The following is a 14326-nucleotide window of genomic DNA, read 5'->3' as shown; positions in this document are numbered from 1 at the left end:
TATTGGGGGACACTTGGGTTGCCACATTTTTCCAGTGGTGACTTGTGCTGCTATAAACATTTAAGTGCAGGTGTCCTTTTCATAAAATGACCTTTTTCCTTTGACCCTCTCCTATATAACCAGCAGAGGGATTGCTGGATCAAACCGTAGGTCCACTTTAAGTTCTTTGAAGTATCTCCATACAATTTTCCACACAGCTTCCACAAGGGACACTATGAAAGTTTTGAGATAGACAGAAATGAAGAAACGTAAAATCATTTTGATTACTATATTTTCTCAAAATAATCACCGTGATATTCCATGCACTTTTGCATTCTTATAAACCATTTTTTAAAACACTCATTTTCTTCAAGTGATATAAGGTTTGAACAGCTTCTTCTGGGCTGGAGAACCTTCTGTCCTGCATGCAATTTTTTACTGTAAGGAACAGGAAGGTCCTTCACATGTGGGAAGGTCCATCACATGTGGGAAGGTCAGAACTATGGGGCACAGGGCAGTGAGTCATGAGTTTAACTTCTCTGGACTCCATTAATTGAATGGTGAAGTTGGTTGCCTATGGGGACAGATGCTCTGTCATGGTGCAAGATGGTCCCCTTAAGTCCTGTCCTTGGTGGCCATTCTTGAAGCTTCCCAAAAACTTTGGTAGGCTTAATGTTGTGTACCCCTGAACATAACAGTCCTTTGTTCCTCCAGAGGAACAGCTACAACATGACCACTTTTAGGGAAGAAAGCCGCCACCATTTTCTTTCCAACACCTCAGGGCCACTATTGTTGTGTATGACAATTTACACTGTCAACTGATGCTTAGTCTTGAGGTCAAACTGGTAAATCCCAGTTTCATCATCAATAATGATGTCAGAAATGTGTCTAGACTCACTTCCGTTGAATCTGTCCAGCATGTCTTCACACCATTCAACACAGATGTGCCCCTGGAAAGCCCCTGTGTGGAGGAGGGGCCCCCTTACTCCTTTGTATGTACCCGGCTCCTTCAGTCCCTTTGTTCTGTAGCTGTTCACTGCTCTCTCCCTTCCTCTTTCATATCGTCATTTGTCTCAGTGGGGATGTTTAGCTCCTTTATTTCTTGTCCTTGTGATCAACTCCCCCCTCCCAATGCAACTGCTCCAAGTCCACTTCAGTCCAATCAAAGCCTCTGGTGAAAGCTGTCTTTAGTTGGCCATCCTTGCTCAACAATCTGAATTGTATATTTAAAATCAGTTAAAAATATAGCATGGAAATTGATCTCAATAAAGATATTCTTTAAAAAAAATTTAATGTGTAAAAATATAGCATTCATACCCCATGTTGTTCCCAGTTGATCCTGTTCCTGGTCTCTTGGCTAGCTTGGGTCAGTAGATTACCATCCAGGCCCAACCAGGCTGAGATCATCAGTTTGGCCTCCGGGGGTTCATCTGCTTCCTTTGGCTTAATGACTATGGTCAGTCCCCCAGTCCTGGAAATCCTGCTCATGGCTAGCGATGGAATGAGTATAGATCCATCCCTTTCAGAAAAAAATGATTAGCAACAACTGTGTTTGTGTGGCAAGTGATCACACCTGGAATACCATCCCTATGTCTCCAAATGATAAGCTCATCTTCCAGCTCCTCAGGAAGGACTCTTCCCTGCTCTCTAGCTTTGTGCCGTTCCTCTTGGGCACTTGTCACACTCACTGAAATTCTTTTTACATGTCGTTCTCATTCTGAGAACTGTGAGGTCCACGATGGCAGAAAACAGAGTGAATGTAAAATAAATTAGTGCCTCTTTTTATAGCAAACAAGAGGTGCTAAATTAATGTGACTTTTGTTCAGGAAGCACAGTAGATGTTAAGCAAATTAACACCTACAATGCCTGAAACATTTGACTTTGCCTTTAAATCTCATCCAAATTCATTTCTTCTAAGTAAATTTGCAGTTAGTTAACTACAAACATGCTTTGATACAAAGGATGAAAGTGGAATATGCACAAAACATTGCTCTCCTTTAAGGTTCACATTGCTTGTGGTCCTAAATCTCACTGTGATCAGAAGAAATGACATCAGAGAATTAAATTAAAAGGATGGCGAATTATAAGCAGCCTGCACATGGTCAAGGAAAGAAGTGTAAGTTTCAGGCCGAGGCTAACCACAGATGGGTCTTCCTGGAAGGAACATTGTGAAATCACAGAGAAACAATGCAGGACACTCAGTGAGCCATCTGTATACACCTGGGGAAGATTAGGAGGACAGAGCCCTTTGGCACCACACTCACCACACCGGCACTGTGTGAGAGGTTGTGAGAGGGCTCCTTGCACGCCACAGGCCTCTGCCTGGACTGACTGGGGACCTGCCTAGACTCAGTGGGGAGTCACTGCACCAGAAAACAGTGGGAATCGGGTGGCAGCCAATCATGGGTTTCTGCAGCTGGAGCCATCCTGTGCTCTCAGGTGCATGGCACCAGGTCAGCATGGAACTGATATTTGCTGTGGAGACCTTCACATAATCCCCCACCAGCTGGGGAGGGAGCAGACCAAGCAGAGGCTCCTCTGAGCCAATCACTGTGACTGGGAACCAAGCACCCCTCCCACACACACACAGCTCAAAGGGATCTGAGCACAGGATAGACTGGGGCACTGCAGGCTCTGACCTGGGAGGCTTTGGGAATTGCTTTTGCAGGTCCTGGGGAGGGAGCCAGGGAGTAATCTAAGGTCCCTGGTCTGCTGAAACTGATCTCCACCCGTGTGGTCCCCAGGCCTATGGAACAGCCAGTCAGCTACTTGGCATCTCTACCCTTTAGGTCTCAAAAGGCTACCACCTGTACAACAGACTTGCCTCCAGCTTAGAGGCTCTGCTCAAAAGCCCTGCTCTGGCTCCTCCCAAGTCCCAGCTCTGAGGCTATCACCCTAGAGTACAAGGCTCTAACCCTGTGGCTCCAGAGCTCGCCCTAGGCCCAGGACACTCCCTCCAAGACCCCAGACTAGCACAGATCCAACCACAGATCCCACACCTCAGACCCACCAATGTTGCAGTATCAGTGGAAATGCGCCAAAGTCCATCTCCCCACCAGGGACCCCAGTCTCAAACAGCCAGTACAGCAGGACTTGGTTTAAGCATATGCTCACAGCCTGGGAACTCATGACCATGGCCTAGAAAGCCATTGAAAAAAATATGGAAAAGTTGCTATAGACCTAAACAGAGGAAAGGATATAATAGAACTTAAGGAAATGAAAAAGTCATTTAAAGAATTTCAAGACACAGCAGAAAGCTTCATCAACAGACAAAGGAAAAGAAAGAATTTCAGAGCTTGAGACAAGGCTCTCAAGCTAACCCAGTCATTTCAAGAAGCAGACAAAAGAACAAAAAAGGCAGAAGAATAGCAGATACAGATGTGGGATTATGTGAAGTGAATAAAATATGAATTATAGGTATTCCTGAGAAAGAAGAAAAGAGAGTAAAAAGCAAAGAGAATTTATTCAAGTGAATTAGTGGCGAAAACTTCCTGGGATCACTAGAGGTCCAGACATCCAGACACAAGATGGTCATAGAATCCAGGAAGGTTCACAACATACGGGACATCTTCAAGACACATAGTAATCAACCTGGCCAAAGTCAAAATGGAGGAGAAAATTTTACAAGCAGCCAGACATAGGCAACAACTGACCTACAAAGGAAAAACCATTTGGCTAACGTCACATTTCACAGATCTAGAAAAAATAATCCTCAATTCATCTCAAACCAAGAAAGGAGCCCAAATAGCTGAAGCAACTTAAGAAAAAGAATAATCGGGCGGCGCCTGTGGCTCAGTGTGTAGGGCGCCAGCCCCATATGCCGAGGGTGGTGGGTTCAAACCCGGCCCCGGCCAAACTGCAACAAAAAAATAGCCGGGCGTTGTGGTGGGCGCCTGTAGTCCCAGCTGCTCGGGAGGCTGAGGCAAGAGAATCGCGTAAGCCCAAGAGCTAGAGGTTGCTGTGAGCCGTGTGACGCCACGGCACTCTACCCGAGGGCGGTACAGTGAGACTCTGTCTCTACAAAAAAAAAAAAAAAAAGAAAAAGAATAATCTGGAGCATCACATTACCTGAGTTCAAATAATACTACAAGGCTGTAGTAACCAATACAGCTTAGTACTGGTATAAAAGTACAACATAGACCAGTGGAACAGAACAGAGAACCCAGAAATAAAACCATCTATGGACAGCCCACTGATCGTTCACAAAGCAGAAAACAACACACACTAAGGAGAGGAAGCCCTGTTCAATACCTGGTGCTGGGAAACAGAACCCCAGTCTCTCACCACCCAGAAAATTAATTCAAGATGAATAAAAGACCTAAATGTAAGGCACGAAACCATAGAAATGCTGGAAGAAAATGCAGGGAAACCGCTTGTAGATATCAGCCTGGGCAAAGAATGAATAAGACCCCAAAGGCAAAGAAAGCAGCAACAAAAATGGATAAATGAGATTCACTTTAAAAAGTTTCCACACAGCAAAGGAAGTAGTCAACAAAGTGAACAATCTACAGAATGGAGAAAACATTCACAAACTACACATCTGACGACAGACCAAGATCCAGAATCTACAAAGAACTCAAACAAATCAGCAAGAAAAGAAATGGGCACAGACATGAACAAAAGTTTTTCCAAAGAAGATAGATAAATGGCCAAAAAAATACACTGGAAATAGTGATGTAAAGTCACTAATCATCAGGGAAATGCAGATTAAAATCACAATGAGACACTACCTCGCTCCTGTCAGAAATTCCATTATTAAAATGTCAAAAAACAATAGATGCTGGAGTAGATGCTTTAAGGAAGGCGTATACGCTGCTGGTGCGGCTGCAAATCAGTACAGACTCTATGGAAGACAGTACAGAGGTCCCTTGAAGAAATATATGAAGACCTACCATTTGATCCAGGAATCCCACTACTGGGTATCTACCCAAAGGAAATAAAGTCATTTTATAAAAAGGACACCTAAACTAAAATGTTTATCACAGCACAATCCACAATCGCAAAGATGAGCAATCAACCCAATTGCCCATTCATTGATGAGTAGATAAAGAAAATGGGAGATGCACACAGACGCCCCATAGAGAACCACTTAGCTGGTTCGTTCATAAAAAGGAACGAAATGACGTCATTTGCAGCAACTTGGATGCAACTAGAGACCATTATGCCAAATGAAGTATCTCAGGAATGGAAAACCAAGTACTGAATGTTCTCACGAATAAGTGGCAGGTAAACAAGGGGTACGCACAGGCACAAAGTGACGTAAAGGACACGAGAAACCAAGAAAGAGGGAGGTTGGGGGGGGAGGGATAAAAACTTAACCGTTGGGTCCAATGAGCACTAATGTGGTGACAGGCGCTCCAGACGCCCTGACTTAAGCATTGTACAAGGCGTACATGTAACGAAGACACTTGCACCCCCACAATTCATGTTTTAAAATAAAAACAAAAAAAGGAATAGTCAGTAAACTTGAAGATAATAAATTCATAGCAATTATGTAGTCTGAAGAACAAAGAGAAAGGAAATGAATGAAAATGACCTGTTAGACATCATCCTATGATTTAATAATAATAATAAAATAAATAAATAAATAGACATCGTCATGCACACCAGCATACACGGGAGAGTCTCAGAAAGAAAAGGTGAGGAAAAACTATTTGTAGAAATAATGGCTGAAAACTTAAAAGTTTGATGTACAACATTAATTTGTAGATCCAGGGTTAACTTTTAGTAAAATAAAAACAAGTACATCCACTCCTGGACCCTCCTGGACACATCATTGTCAAACTGGGGAAAGACAAAAAGAGAACATTCAAAACAGCGAGAGAAAAACATCTCTTCATCTACAAGGGGACCACTGAAGACTGAACTTTGACTTTCAATCAGAATCAGTGGTGGCAAGGCAGTGGGGTGGCATATGCAAACAGTGAGAGAAAAGAATTGTAAACTAAGGATGTCAGGTTCAGCAAATCCTTTTAAAATTAAAGGAAAGGCTAGGCCCCTGTGGCTCAAGCGGCTAAGGTACCAGCCACATATACCTGAGCTGGCCGGTTCGAATCCAGCCCGAGCCTGCCAAACAACAGTGACAGCCACAACAAAAAAATAAATAAATAAATAGCTGGGCATTGTGGCAGGCGCCTGTAATCCCAACTACTTGGGAGGTGGAGGCAGGAGACTTGCTTGAGCCCAGGAGTTGGAGGTTGCTGTGAGCTTTGATGCCACAGCACTCCACCCAGGGCAACAGTTTGAGGCTCTGTCTCAAAAAAATAAATAAATAAATAAAATTAAAGGAAAACTAAAAATGAAAGTATTTCCAGATAGACTCAGATGGAGAAAATTTGCTGCTAGCAGTCCCACCTTAAAAGAAATACTAACAGACCCTTGAATTGATATAATTTATATACTTATTAGTCCTGCAAATTTTTAATAATAAACTGGCAATTTAAATTTTTAAGTTCCTCTAGATGAAGAAAGCAAAGATGAATTGAAGGGAAAATTATAAAATTTTTTACTCAAAATTCACAAAGATCAGTAAGTATAAGAAAATTAAGTTCTCTGAGTTCATGCAAGGCAAGAACATATTATGTGGGAAGGTTAGAACTACATACAGGATATCTTGAGAGCAATAAACCCTGGGAAGCAAGAGAAATTCCAAGGACAAGTCCAGATTTTGAAAATCTATGAAATTTAGGGAGCACAAGCATAGATCTCCAAGGAACCAGGTAATATCTGGTCCTAGGGAGAAAGAATATAAAATTGACTGAGGTCTATCTCTGCCAGGTTGAGCAGGTGGAGTCTGAAGGAGGGATCCAGAAGGCCCAGGGCCTGGAGGGATGAGCAGGGCTGGGGGGTGGGGGGTGGGAGGTGGGTGGGCCTTTGGGGCAGCCTCCTCTTCTCACTGCCCCTGCCCCACCCTCAGGAGCCCTTTGTGATGAGGAGGCCACAGCTTTGTGATGTGGGCCTGGGCCCAGGTCAATAGGCCCAAAGGAAAGGCCCAGGGCTCAGTTGCCTTAGGGCAACAGTGCGATTCAGAAGATGGAGACTGACTTCTCCTCTCTGAAAAGCGTTACTGCCACATGGCTGAACCCCAGCTCCATGCCCTGAATGACAGACATCATCCTGGGCTCTGTGTGTGGACTAGTCCTCTTCCTCCGGTTACTCCCCTGCCTTGGGAACAGTCCTTCCTCACCTCCACCTGGGCTGAAAGGAAGGTAAGGAACCCTCAGCCCAGACCCAACAGAGCACGATTCTCTTTTGTCTTCTTGTCCACTTGTCCACATTGACCAGGGCCTCCTGAGATGGGAACCTCCTCACCCTTCTAGCCCAGGTGGGGCAGGGAGCAGGTAGAGCAGCAGGACTTTCACTCTGAAGCTCCCAGACCACCTGTGTGGGTGCGCAGGAGGCTTCAGGGCAAAGTCAAGTGCTGGCACTTGGGATTAGGAAAGAGTTGAGATCTCTGTGGGAGGACAGCCCTGAGGTCTGCTGCTCCAGTCTCCTTCCTCCACACAGTCATTCCCCATTGTCAGTGATGTGAGGAATGTGCAGAGCCCCCGAGAGGCTCCCATCAGACGCTGGGGGTCTCTGGCCTCCTTGGGAAGCACAGTCCTGCCTGACAGCTCCAGGTCTATAGGTCCGAGTTGGTGAGTTTCTCGGACAGAGGAACAGCGACAGAAGACACCCATGGTGGATCTCACATAGAACATGCTTCTTTGTGTTTCCCAAAGAAGGGAAACAGAAAATATTTTCATTCATTTTAAGACAAGAAGACAGAGGGCCGCAGCTAGATGCATAGGTCACATCTTCCATGAGCACTGGTCGTCAGCAGTTTGTCTGGGGTGGGTGAGTGAGGGCAGTCCCAGCCCCTCCATCCTTCTTGTCTTTCAGCCTCCAGTGGAGAGGAGGGTGAGGCCCAGGAGCAGGAAGAAGAGCTGCGCTCTGAAAGGTGAGGCTCTGCCACCAGGCCTGGAGCCCCAGGGGACATAGCTTTGCTGCTGCTGAGAGATGGTTCCCCAAGGAAGTCAGCTGCAGAGGCCTGAGGAGGCTCCAGGACAGGAAATTAGAACCCAGGATTCCTCCCACATCCCATGCTGGGGATGAGGCGAGGAGAGCTGAGTGTATGTGCTGCCCAGTAAGGTCCTGGATGGGGGGAGGGCTCATCCAGGACTGACCTTGGACAGCTTGGCTAAGCCTGGCTAAGGCTCTTCCTCTATTGAGGTGAGCCCTGTCTCCTCCCCAACAGAGGGGTGTGAGCACCTGGGGAAAGATGTGGAGCCCTGAAGCGCTTCTTGCAGTCACTCTGGGGTGATGTGGTCGTGGACACTGATGCATGGGCTCAGGGGTCTAATCCCCATGGTCTGTCCTAGAGTTACACTCAGCCTCCTACAAGATCCCAGGCCTCTCCCTTCCCCACTAACCCAGATCCTGATTTCCAACTTGTAGAGACAGCCTGAGGGAACTGGAGGGGGCTCTGGACCTGACTTTACTTCTACAGAGGGGAGGGACTCCCCCTTCTCTCCCCATCCTCCTTCCTATCAGGGCCTGGGAGGCCACCCAAAGGCCTGAGGCTAATCTGGGAGGGGAGACCAGGGAGGGAGACAGGATGTGACTAGAGCCCTGGGGCCTGGGAGCCGCAGAGCTCTGTGATGTCAGAGTGGGGGCAGAGGAGGGGCCACAGGCTGCAGGTGCCCACCCTGCCCTGCCCCCGGCCCCACCCACTCTGCTGCAGCTGGTGCCTCCTGTCTCCTGCAGCCACCTGAGAAAGCTCCCTGACAAGGGGGGCTCTCATCAGCTCTTGTGCAGAGACCCCTTTGGGGACATGTGCACACCAACACCTGCCAGAGCCCACCAGCCATGTGGGAGTGTGTGGAGGATGCTTCTCCCACCACCTCATCCCCATTGGCTTCCCCCTCTCCCCTGACTGGGTGACCACCACCTCTGGCCTCCAACTTGTCACCAGGCCCAAGGACCTCCCAGTTTGTGCTGGATTACACTCATCCCTGAGTGGCCCTGGACCACCAGAGCCTTTCTTTCCCCTAGAATGCCCTTCACCCCAGCCACAGCCATCTTCCCCTGCCCCCATGGCCTGCCCTCTGCCTCCTCCTCACTCCAGCCTGGCCCATCCTCAGTGTGACTCAATAGCACACTCACCAGGCACTGCCCCACAGAGATGTGCTCCACGCAACAACTGTTGGCAGTCTTCTCCCATCTCAACCACCTTGGGCCTTGGTCACTCCAGTGATCCCATCTCAGCCCTCTCCTGGTGCCAGGCAGCTGGCAGAGCTGGCACATCTCACAGCCGCTCCACCTCTCCCCAGGACACATCCCAGCAAGGGCATCTTTCCAATCATGCACCAGAGCCTTCCTTCCAGGGAGATGCCACACACAGGCAGGTGAAAGCTGGTGGCCCCTCCTTTGACAAACCTGGTGTCCAGAGCCTGCTGGGGACACTAATCTCCAAGCAGCCAGACCTAGAGCTGTGGACGGACAAAGACAAGGTGAGGTCATTGATGAAACATGTGAGTCTAGACTACCCCTGGGGGTCTCTGGGGAATATGTTCAAGTCACCGAGTGGTAAGCTGGAGACCACAGCCCCACACTCCATCTGGAAGGTGACAGACAGACCAGAGCAGCTGCTGAGTCCTCATTTACAGCAGAAATGCAGCCACCACCTCTACTGGGGCCTCCCCTCTCTGCACAGCGAGTCCCTGGTGGCTGCTGCCTGGGTCTCTGGTCCCCTAATAGGTTTTCCCTCTGTCTTATTCAACGTGCTCTCTAATTCCTCTATGGTACAAATTCAGGCTAAGCTACATCCACAATTCCTTCTGCCCCAGCCCTGGCACCACCACTTGGCCGTGCCCCTGCCCCCTCCTCTGGTTGGGACCCACACCCAGGCCTGTCTCCCACCCTCTCTCTCGACCCCACCATGCTGTTCACCTCAGATTGCTTTTTGTGGAGTATCTTGCCCAGCAGTCCACACGAAGGCCCAATGTCCTATCTCAACTGCTAGTCAGCAACTAGAATGTCACCTTCTCAACAAGCCACAAGAAAGCAGGAGGGCCTTACCCACTATCACTGAGAAACCTCGGAAAGTCTGTAGCCAGCTCACTCCCGACAGCTGGACCTCCCAAACCCACAAGTCAGGCTCCCGCGGCCCAGGAAATATTGTCGACCCAGAGCTCCAGGAGCGACTGGAGCAACATCTTCAGGAAAGGTTCACAAGACACCTGTGCACGCTGTCCTCCAGGAAGCAGCTGTCTCTCGGCCGGGCACAGTCTCAGGGCACTTTTCCAAGGCCAGGGCAGGCAAAGGAGAAGCAAGGGTCTGTCGGGCCCTTTGCACTTGCAGGAGAACGCAGCGAGGATACCCAGGAAGTGGAGTCCCAGGGTCCAGTGATGCTTCAGCAGTGGGAAGTCTCAAGCCTGGATCTGGGGCATTGTCTGGGGAGTGTCCCAAAACGTCTATCCTGGAATTCACAGAACACCCCAGTGACAGTTCTAGGGGCCAGCTCTGAGACAGAGTCAGAAAGAGACATGATGAGGCCCTCAGGACGTGGCATAAGAAACACCTTAGGAGGGAAGTGGATTAAGGACAGTGGGATCCCCGTGAGTGGTCACCGCTCCAGGCTCGCAGCTGACCAAGCCTTGGCCCCTCCTGAAAACTCAAAAAGGCATATGCGCACTGGAAACTTGGCCATCTCAAAGGATCCAAACTCCTGCAAGGACACCCTGAGGGAATGTCTCCCAGGTCCCAGCTCTCAACAGCTGCTGGAAGCACATGTTAAAAGGTTACAGGTGAGGCACAGATGGGGCCTGCCCCTCAAGATCATCAGGGCAAAAAATCAATTTATGTTGAAAAGGCCTCACACCCTGCCCCTTCCACACTCCACCTTTCCCTCCTGGGCCAGCTGTGAATTTGGGGACAACTCCACAGTCACCAATTTCCTGGGAGGAGACCCCTGGGGAGGTCCAGGAAAGAAAGTCCTCACCCAGGGTCTTCTCCCTGGCCTCCCACCTACAGGTGAGGACATCCAACCACACCTGAGAGGCACCAAGTATGGTGACAACCGTGGGCGCTTAGAGGCACCTTCCAGTGGACAGAAGGGCAGGTGGCCTTCTCAACCCCTTATAGGCAGAAGCCGGCACAGTGTGATGGTCATGGGGGCTAAGAGAGGCAGCCCAGGGCCAAGTCCAAATCCAGCAATGGCCAGCAATGAGCCATGGGAGCAGAAGAGCATGGCCTTGGGAGATTCCTGGCATAGCCAGTCAATGCTGGAGCTCCCTGTAAGGTCCCGATCTTCAGGGGCCCTGGAGACCAAGGACCCAGTGGAGACCAAAGAAGAGAAGCAGGAGACAGGGATCCTGAAATCCCAGGACCCATGGGAGAGTCAGACCAAGATGGTTGGCCCTACTGACAAGAGAGGGTGCTGGAGGAGGCCCAAACCAGGAGGGCAGGAAAAAAGGGCTGCCAGAACAAGGGCTTCCCAAGCCAGTAGCACAAGCCACTCTACCCAGGATAGGAGATTAGCAGAGTCACTAAAAGGCAAGTCGTCCTTTCTCCTGCCCAACAAGAGACAGTTCCCCACGGGAAGCTGCTTTAGAAATAAAATGAGGCAGTTTCTGCAGTGGATTTTGCACAAGAAAGGCCCGGGGCAGGAAGGGGCTCTGCAAAAATGCAAGCCTGCGCCGGTCAGTGCCGAGTCCTGGGGACCAGCCACAGGCAGACCATTTATGGACAGAGAGATGCCTAAAGCCCAGGACCTCATGGTCATTATCGGGCAGATCCTAGAGGAGAAAATGGGACTTCACCATGAACTTCCAGCCTCAAAGGGAAATCAGCACAAAGAGGAACTCCAGGCCCCAGCGGGTGGGCATCACAGCTACCACATGAATCCCTCCCACCCAGAAAAAAGGAAAGTGAAGAGTGATACAGGCTGCAGTCACCACGCCACCCTCATGGCTCATAGCCACCCTACTAACAACAGAGAGGTCCGAGACATCAACTGGGCCCCCCCAGCCAGGCCCTGCCAACATAGACCAAGGGCAGCAAGAGCCTCCAGCCACCTCATTCACTGCCCCAGGCACTGCCATCTGCCTAGAGGTGTCTTATCTGGTTAACCAGATTGCATTTCTCCTGCCGTTCCTGGTGAGAAAACTTTTCTGCCAGATGAACTCCTGGTCAGGCAGAGCTAGAGCACAGTGCTTGTATGTTAACAGCGCTTCTTCCTCTTACCAGAAAGCACCTTCCTAATAGAGACGTCTTTTCTCCTTTTCTCATCAGAGGTGTTGGCTTCTGTCTGGGGGGGTCTGGGATGCTGGGGAGGTGTCAGTCTACTTTCCCTGAGTGTACTTCAAGAAGGGACGGGCATGGAGGAGGCTGGTAGGGGATTACACACCCATCCTCAGTGCACCTGTATTCACAACTCAACCATTACACAGAGCCTTCAGGACCAACAAACCACATGGAGATCCCACCCCAGGGCCTGGCTCACCTCTCTTTCTGGCCTTCCCTCAACTCTGTGTAGCAGTGGGGGATGGGTTTACAGAGGCCTCTTAGGGTGGAAATTCCCTCGGGTTCCAGGAATGTGGGAGCCGCCCTGGGTTCAGGGGCACAGAGATCTGAACCCCAGCTCATGGTGGGGAACAGACCACCCTGCCTGAGTCTCCTTCCTGCCTTCTGAAGTCTGGGGTGGAGAGGTCCCCTGCTGACCCCTCTTGACAAGACCACATATGTGGGATCCATCTGACTGTGGCACAAAGCGGAGAGTGGGAGAAGAATCTGACAGGTGGGAGCCAGGAAGGCAGCAGAGCTCATGGTGACAGACCCATGCCCAGCCTCCACGCTGGCTGAGGGGAATGTGCTGTGACCCCAACATGGAGGGTGGGGCCAGGGACACAAAACCTCATGCAAGAAAGTGGCAATCCCCACTGCATACGTGACCAGCCTGTGTGCCATCCCTCTGCAATTCCAGAAAGGACAAGTCAGTGACCAGAGAGATCACAGTCTGGTGACCATTACAGACACATGGCCCCTGGGGCTGTTCCCATGGTATGGCAGGAGGGAGGGCCAGGGCTGGCAGGAATCCATATCACATCTTGGGGCCTCGCCTTCCCTGAGGCCAGTGGAGGACAAGTGGGCACAAGGCCCAGGCTGTTGACACGCAGGGGCCAGAAGGGACTGCCCCAGTGGGCGAGGGGGAGGGGAAGGCACAGATCCTGCACCTGCTGCCCCCACCCAGGCTGTTTGTGGAGCTGGTTCTATTGCCACCAGGGAAGAGGCAGCTTCCCAGGAAGGTAGCAGTGAGGGGGCCCTGGAGGGCTGGCCCATAGCAGAGACCAGACAGATCCCTGAAGAAGCACCTGACAGAAAGCTCAAGAGAATACCCTGCTGGAGACCCCCTGGAGAATCCCTACCAACACCTCAGACAGAAACCTATCCTGAGAGTGAACTACAGACCTCACAGCTCAGAGATCCCCCAAGGCCTCCCCTCCAGGAAGGGTGGATACCAGCAGGGCCCCCTCCCACAGCGTCTCCATGCACAGCTCTCAGGGAACCATATAGAGCCCCCCAGGCCCTCCGAGAGCTCAGAGACCCCACACAGACCCCCACACGGACGGCAGAGACACTGGGTGGTATTTCCCCCAGGCCCTCACAGTCCCCAGGGGATGGCACAGTGACCTCTCACAGAACTTCCACATCCCCTTGTGTAGCCCAGGACTCTCCAGGGGGCTGGCACAGAGGTCAGCACGCTTCCCACACGGCCTCCCACATAGAACCACCTTGGGACCACACACGGCCTCCCATGCCCAACAGGACCCCACAGAGAGCTCTCACAGAAACCCCACTGTCTCCCCACAGGCCTCCCAACCCTCACAGAGACCCCCCCCACAGAGACCACCCAGAGAGACAACACAGAGACACCTCATCTTGCTCCGGGGAGACCTCTTATGCAGACCCCACACCAATTTCCCAGACACCTCACACAGAGAAGTCACTCTCACCTCACCCAGAGCTTGCAGAAACCCCACAGACAGCTGACACCCAGCCTCCTCTCACAGAGGACCTACCCAGAGACACTCACAGAGACCTCCCATCACCACCGAAGGCTGCACAGACCCGCCCACAGGGCCGGCACACGCACCTTTCTCAACAGTGGATCTGAATCCACTTAGCAAAGCGATCACACAGCAGGGACAACATCAGCTGTGCCCTAACCCGAGACACTCAGACATTGTCAACACTGACTCCAAAATGGGGTTCTGTGCTTGGGGAAATGCTCTGGAACTGGTTTCTTCTGTAACGCTATTGCCTCTGACCAGAAGAACCGCAGATTCCATCCACGTGTAAACCTGCA

This window comes from Nycticebus coucang, chromosome 17 (genome assembly GCF_027406575.1).
Source record: "Nycticebus coucang isolate mNycCou1 chromosome 17, mNycCou1.pri, whole genome shotgun sequence".
NCBI lineage: Eukaryota > Metazoa > Chordata > Mammalia > Primates > Lorisidae > Nycticebus > Nycticebus coucang.
This window is presented reverse-complemented; position numbering follows the sequence as displayed.